The following is a 6,238-nucleotide window of genomic DNA, read 5'->3' as shown; positions in this document are numbered from 1 at the left end:
GATATCGGATTCCAAGTTTGCTCATCAGATTAACCTCCTCCTCCTTCTCCTCCTCCTACTCCTCCTCCTTTTCCTTCTCCTTCTTCTTTTTCTTCTTCTATTTCTTCTTCTCTCTACTTAATGCATTCCTCCCATCATCGAACTATGTTTTCCTAGTCATACCAACACAGTGCAAACGAACAGAGACAGAGGTGAGAACGGCAGATGGTAGGGAGGCCCACTGACAGTAAGCGTGAACAGACCACAGAAGGCCATTTTTAGAGTGCTGTAAACAGCTTCAAAATTAAGCAATGTTCTTATAGTTCAGGTTTGAAATGTAAAAGTACTTATAGAATTGCTGTGCAAAGTTTGAAGCCTGTTAGAATTATACATTTGGAGGTATTGGACTGTAAAGTCAGGCAAATATGCGATTTTTTCACAATTGGGAAGTTATGTACAGGGACTAAATGTTTTAACATATACTGATATAGAGGGGAAATCCATACGAGGGTCGTGGTGTATGTGTGTGTGTCTGTGCGTGTGTGTGTGTAGAGCGATTCAGACCAAACTACTGGACCGATCTTTATGAAATTTTAAATGAGAGTTCCTGGGAATGATATCCCCGGACGTTTTTTTCTTTTTTTCGATAAATACTTTTGATGACGTCATATCCGGCTTTTTGTAAAAGTTGAGGCGGCACTGTCACACCCTCATTTTTCAATCAAATTGATTGAAATTTTGGCCAAGCCATCTTCGACGAAGGCCGGACTTCGGTATTGCATTTCAGCTTGGTGGCTTAAAGATTAATTAATGACTTTGGTCATTAAAAATCTGAAAATTGTAATAATTTTTTTTATATAAAACGATCCAAATTTACGTTCATCTTATTCTACATCATTTCCTGATTCCAAAAACATATAAATATGTTTTATTATTATTTGGATTAAAAACAAGCTCTGAAAATTAAAAATATAAAAATTATGTTCTTGTTACAATGTTAGTAATGTTACCAGCAATTTTAGAGAAAAGAAAGGAAAGAATCAGAGACTGGTTTCATTTCTTCTTATCAGTATTTATTTATTATTCATTTTATTTCATGTCATTTTTCTTTTGAACGGCATTATAAATCAGATCTATTTTATTTTCTGCAAAATATAGTCAAACAAAGAGATTGCTGTCTGTGCACTACATAATACCGGACGAAGATATAGATTGAAAATGGCTTGAATGCCTAAGAACAACGAGGCTGGATGTCTAAGGGGGGACCATTATAGAGCAGTTTTTGCCACGAATTGGTCCCCCGGGGGACTACTTCAGAGGGGGGACCGGACCGGATACTACACCGGGTTTTTTTTTTTTATCAAGGACGGTCACTCTTGCTTTACACAGTGCCCAGTCAATGGCCGACCGTCGGTGGTGAAAATGTCCCAACAGTAGAGATTTGTTCGACAGATCCTTTCTGCCTTCAGTACGCGAGACAGTATTCACGAGTTGTTTATTTGCTCGCCGGGTTGCGGGCAACACAAAGACACATACCTTTTCTTCGTCAGGATTCTTACACGGTGTGGATACTTGTTCAGTTGTTGAGACGAATGCATGGCGATTTGCATGCTCTAGTGACTTGGGTAAGTTCATTATATCTTATTAGAACTACCAGTATTTATTTTTAGTTTACTTCTTCCCTTTTCCCCCCTAGCTAGCATAAAGCTGAAATGTTATCTAACTTCCTAAATGATCGGCACCAAGCAGTTGTACTCTACAACTTCAACGTCAGGTCAGGAGTACCTCACTGGCTCTGGGCTCTGTATTCCCAGTATTGGGCCTCTGTCTATTTCTGGCCTACATCAACGACCTTCCAGACAAACTGACAGCAATGGCACGATTGTTTGCGGACGATACAGCAGTGTACAGGGTTGTAGCCAACAGAGAACAACAAGACCATGCAGCTACAGCAAGACCTCCTCATCAGTATGGGACCCATACAACCAGAAGAGCATCGAGAAGCTGGAAGCCGTCCAGAGACGTGCCGCCCGCTTCGTACTCAACCGCTACCACAACACGTCAAGTGGGAGCCGGATGATTGACCAACTGGGCTGGCCGTCTCTCGAGCAGCGTAGAAGAATCACGCGCCTGGGGGTCCTCTACAAGATTCATCATGGACTAATTCAGTGCCCAGTCATCAGGAGCAAGCTAGTCCCACCCCCATCACGACAGCGCCGTACCCACGATCAGCAGTTCTGCCTCATAAATACCAGAACTCAATACAGAGAGGGCTCATTTCTACCGAGAACTGTGAGGGACTGGAACCGCCTTCCCAATAAGACGGTGGAGGCGGCAACGGTTGATGCCTTTGTGTCGCGGGCCTACGCAAACTAAGTCACAGTTTTCTCAACAAAAAATAGGCTTCTACGGACATGGACTCTTTGCTATGATTTACGGACTATGATAATGATAACGACCAGAGTACGCAAATGGACTGTAAGTGTAACAAAGCACTGGTCCCTTTTCATGCCATAATGATCATTATCATTATCGTGGGCATCATTGGAAAGAAGAAGAAGAAGAATATATACCCAATCAGCCCTGAAAGTCTAACAAATGGTTAAGCTCTTTATACTCGATTGCCTTTGGTTAGTGATTCTGAAATTGTGAAAATGTACTAGCCAGAGAGCAAACTTTACTACCCAAACCAAGCATTTGTTTCAGCAACTTTACTCGCATTTGGCGAGTAGATGAACATTTCTACTCGCCAGTTACATGTTTCTACTCGCCACTTTCAGTTTCACTTTTAGGCCTGTCACGAGTGTCAACTGTCATGCTGTGAGGATGCACTGAAGTTGATGTACCCAATATAACTCTATGTATATTATTACTGCAAGGGCAGTAAAAATACGGAATGTCAGATCAAAGATGTATTTTTTTAACAGTAGAGAATAACTGAGGCGTTTGCTTGATTGACAATGATAAGTGCATGTTGTTCAAGTGACAATGAAAAAGACAGAGGAATGACGTTCACAGTAAGACAATTAAATTAATGTATCCAACCTACTTTGCTAATATAATACACTGTAGGTGAAGGTGGAATTCCAAGGACATCTAAATCACACTTTTCTATGTTGTGTTTTTCCCTCAAGCAAACTACATACTTATTTTGAGGCATGATTTTCTCATAAACACCTCGCTTGTTACAGGTATGGAAGCCGAGAATCTAGACGACTCCCAACTGCAGACCACTTTGACTTCTGTGCTGTGGAGGATCGTCACCATTCAGTCGACAGAGAGGTCATGTTTGCAGAGATTTTACGCAAGGTATGCCATAATTCTGTGGAAGAAAAGTATAGTCTGGCGGGCATCAAGTCATCATAATCAGTAAATCACAGAATGCAACACCTATTGCAACAATCATTCGAGCAAAAACCAATTACGTATTTGTGATCAGTGCAACAAAGGGGTGTAAATGCCCTAAATCAGGCATGAAAATTCTCCGGTTTTTTTGCGTATTTTCCGTATTTTTGAAAAAAATAAACCGTATTTTGTTTTATTTTCAGTATTTTTCTTTTTTTTTTTTTTTTTTTTTAATAATTTTTTTTTTTTTTTTTTTTTTTTTTTTTTTTTCCTAGTCATTGTTATAGTAAAATAGTTTTGGGGCCATGTTTGAATCCAATTTTAAGGCTCAGATAGCCCCAGATTGCACCAAATTGCACCCTTGAACAAAAAAATTTCCGGGGGGGCATGCCCCCAAACCCCCCTAGAAGTCTTGGCGCTTCGCGCCTGCGAAACTTGGCGCTACGCGCCTGCGAAACTTGGCGCTATGCGCCTTCGAATTTTGTTTTCAGTATTTTTTTTTTTTTCAGTTTTCATGCCTGCTAAATACATGTAAGGACTGGGTGGCCGAGTGGTAACGCACTTGCGAGAGGTTGCGAGTTCGACCCTGGGTCAGGGCGTTAGCAATTTTCTCCCCCCTTTCCTAACCTAGGTGGTGGGTTCAAGTGCTGGTCTTTCGGATGAGACGAAAAACCGAGGTCCCTTCGTGTACACTACATTGGGGTGTGCACGTTAAAGATCTCACGATTGACAAAAGGGTCTTTCCTGGCAAAATTGTATAGGCATAGATAAAAATGTCCACCAAAATACCCGTGTGACTTGGAATAATAGGCCGTGAAAAGTAGGATATGCGCCGAAATGGCTGCGATCTGCTGGCCGATGTGAATGCGTGATGTATTGTGTAAAAAAATTCCATCTCAAACGGCATAAATAAATCCCTGCGCCTTGAATATGTGCTCAATATAAATTGCATAAAATAGAATAAAATAAAAAAATAAAATCCCTGCGCTTAAAACTGTACCCACGGAATACGCGCGATATAAGCATCATATTGATTGATTGATTGATGTATACAACATGTGCATCAAGATTAGATGAGAGTAGTGAAGAACCGATCTCCTGGCACCTGACGTAAACAATGCAAGTGTTGCAATGAGCATGTACGTACGCACATAGTGAATGAGGCTATGCTATAATAACTTAGATATCAACCACTAGAGTCATTACCACCGAGCTTTAACCACCAGTTGCATGAACCCGAAGCACAGTCGTTCAACTGCAGTTGAACTCATGAAATGCAGTTAATGAGTTATCCAACTAAATCAGGTTACCCGGTACACGAAGAAGATGTTACTAGTCAGTCCATTGTACATCTTCGCATAGGGAGTTACCCGATCACAGTGCTGCTGTCACTGTTAAACTGTAACAGCACCGCCTTCAGACAACCAAAACTGCAACAGCACCGCCTTCAGACAACCATGGTTATCTGACAGAAAATATCATTATCTGTACAGTCGGTAGTAGATTGCTCACATAATGTTTGTATTCTGAAACATTTGGGGACTGTTCTTCAAAATTTGATTTATCATTTTATGTCTCAAAGCACGGATAGCCCTGGGGCGAGTAAAACATCTGCCCGGCTAGTGAAAACCGCCTGACAACTCGCCCGGCTGGCTAATGAAAACTCTGGTCAAATGCGACCTTTTTTGTTCTCATTTCGAGTTTTAAAGCCATGTAAACACTGCAGATCAACAGTGGCATAGATCTACCACTGGTACCAGGCCAGCAACATTTCTGCTGGGCTAGTGACTTTCTTGAAGTTAATCGCCCGGCTGGCGAGTTAACATTTTGAGATTTGCCCATCCCTGTTGAAGATTTCAAATTATGACAAGATTTTAAGAGTGTTTTAACATCCCTCAAAGGCATTAGATGTCTTGTTCACAGTAAGTCTGAGTGAGCCAAGACTAGCTTCTTCTTCGAAACTGGTATGTTCCCGTGCATCAATTGAAAGTGGTAATGATACTTTGGGTTGTTTAACCCTAAACTTGGCCAGAAAGAACAATGTAGTGTGACCACAAGTTGGAAGTGATTTGCTCATAAAACATGCTTTACACAAGGAGTAACAACAGTCAAATGATGAAGCACTGTGGTACCCATGCAGGGCTGATCATTACCGTGGCGTGGCTCATCTATGATGCTATGTAAAAGTGTTCAACTTCCAAGTCAGTTCATGCAAGTGCCTATAAATATATAATCCTGTTGCTTTTTTTGTCTTTGTAGTCCTGTGGCGTGAGGGATGAGGAAGCTGCCTTCTTGGGTCCAGGTATGCAGAACACCCAGCAGTTCTTTACTGACTTCACTGTCAGTTGCTGGGAGGTAAGGTTGGTAAGATTGTAAGCATATTCTTTGTTCCACAGGCCATCATGCCAGGTGTTATGTGAATTAATCTAGTAGTAACCAAAAGGGACAAAATATACATTACAGTATGGCTTTATCTTCTCAGCCCAGAGATTAATACATCAAATCCAAACATGTATGCCATTTGCAACCGGCCAAAGTTGAAATGACAGTGCAATATCTTATGAAGTCTATTTCAAATGCCACTGATAAGATATTTATCTGCTTACCACTTGTTTTCTGGTATGTGACCCAACAGAAAGATGGTCTTGTCCCAAGTAAAAGCCTGGCCATATCTGAAAGGGTGAGCTTAACTGTATGTCACAAAGGGTGAGCTTAACTGTATGTCACAAAGGGTGAGCTTAACTGTATGTCACAAAGGGTGAGCTTAACTGTATGTCACAAAGGAGTGAGCCTTCAACAATCTCTTTTGGCATTCTGTGTGCTATTTAGTGGTGTTGTTATTTTCATGGTTTGTTCTTCAGTCTTATTGATTGATCACTTCTTCTTCTTCTTCTTCTTCTTCTGTGGTCGTGGG

At 41.1% G+C, this 6,238-nt stretch overlaps 1 long non-coding RNA gene across 1 annotated transcript in view; it reads left to right on the top strand.

Moving 5' to 3' along the window:
* Positions 1-970: 970 nt before the first annotated feature.
* The window catches only part of LOC138955172 (uncharacterized), a 5,737-nt gene continuing 469 nt past the window's right edge, over positions 971-6,238 (top strand). The window contains exons 1-3 of the long non-coding RNA XR_011452126.1: positions 971-1,604; positions 3,171-3,288; positions 5,584-6,238. The exon at positions 5,584-6,238 is cut by the window's right edge and continues 469 nt beyond it. This is a non-coding gene — a long non-coding RNA (uncharacterized lncRNA). The remainder of the gene's footprint in view (positions 1,605-3,170; positions 3,289-5,583) is intronic.

The sequence above is a fragment of the Littorina saxatilis genome, unplaced genomic scaffold (genome assembly GCF_037325665.1).
Source record: "Littorina saxatilis isolate snail1 unplaced genomic scaffold, US_GU_Lsax_2.0 scaffold_2717, whole genome shotgun sequence".
NCBI classification, from domain to species: Eukaryota; Metazoa; Mollusca; class Gastropoda; order Littorinimorpha; family Littorinidae; genus Littorina; species Littorina saxatilis.
The sequence above is the reverse complement of the archived record's forward strand: the minus strand, read 5'-3'. Positions and strand labels throughout refer to the sequence as shown.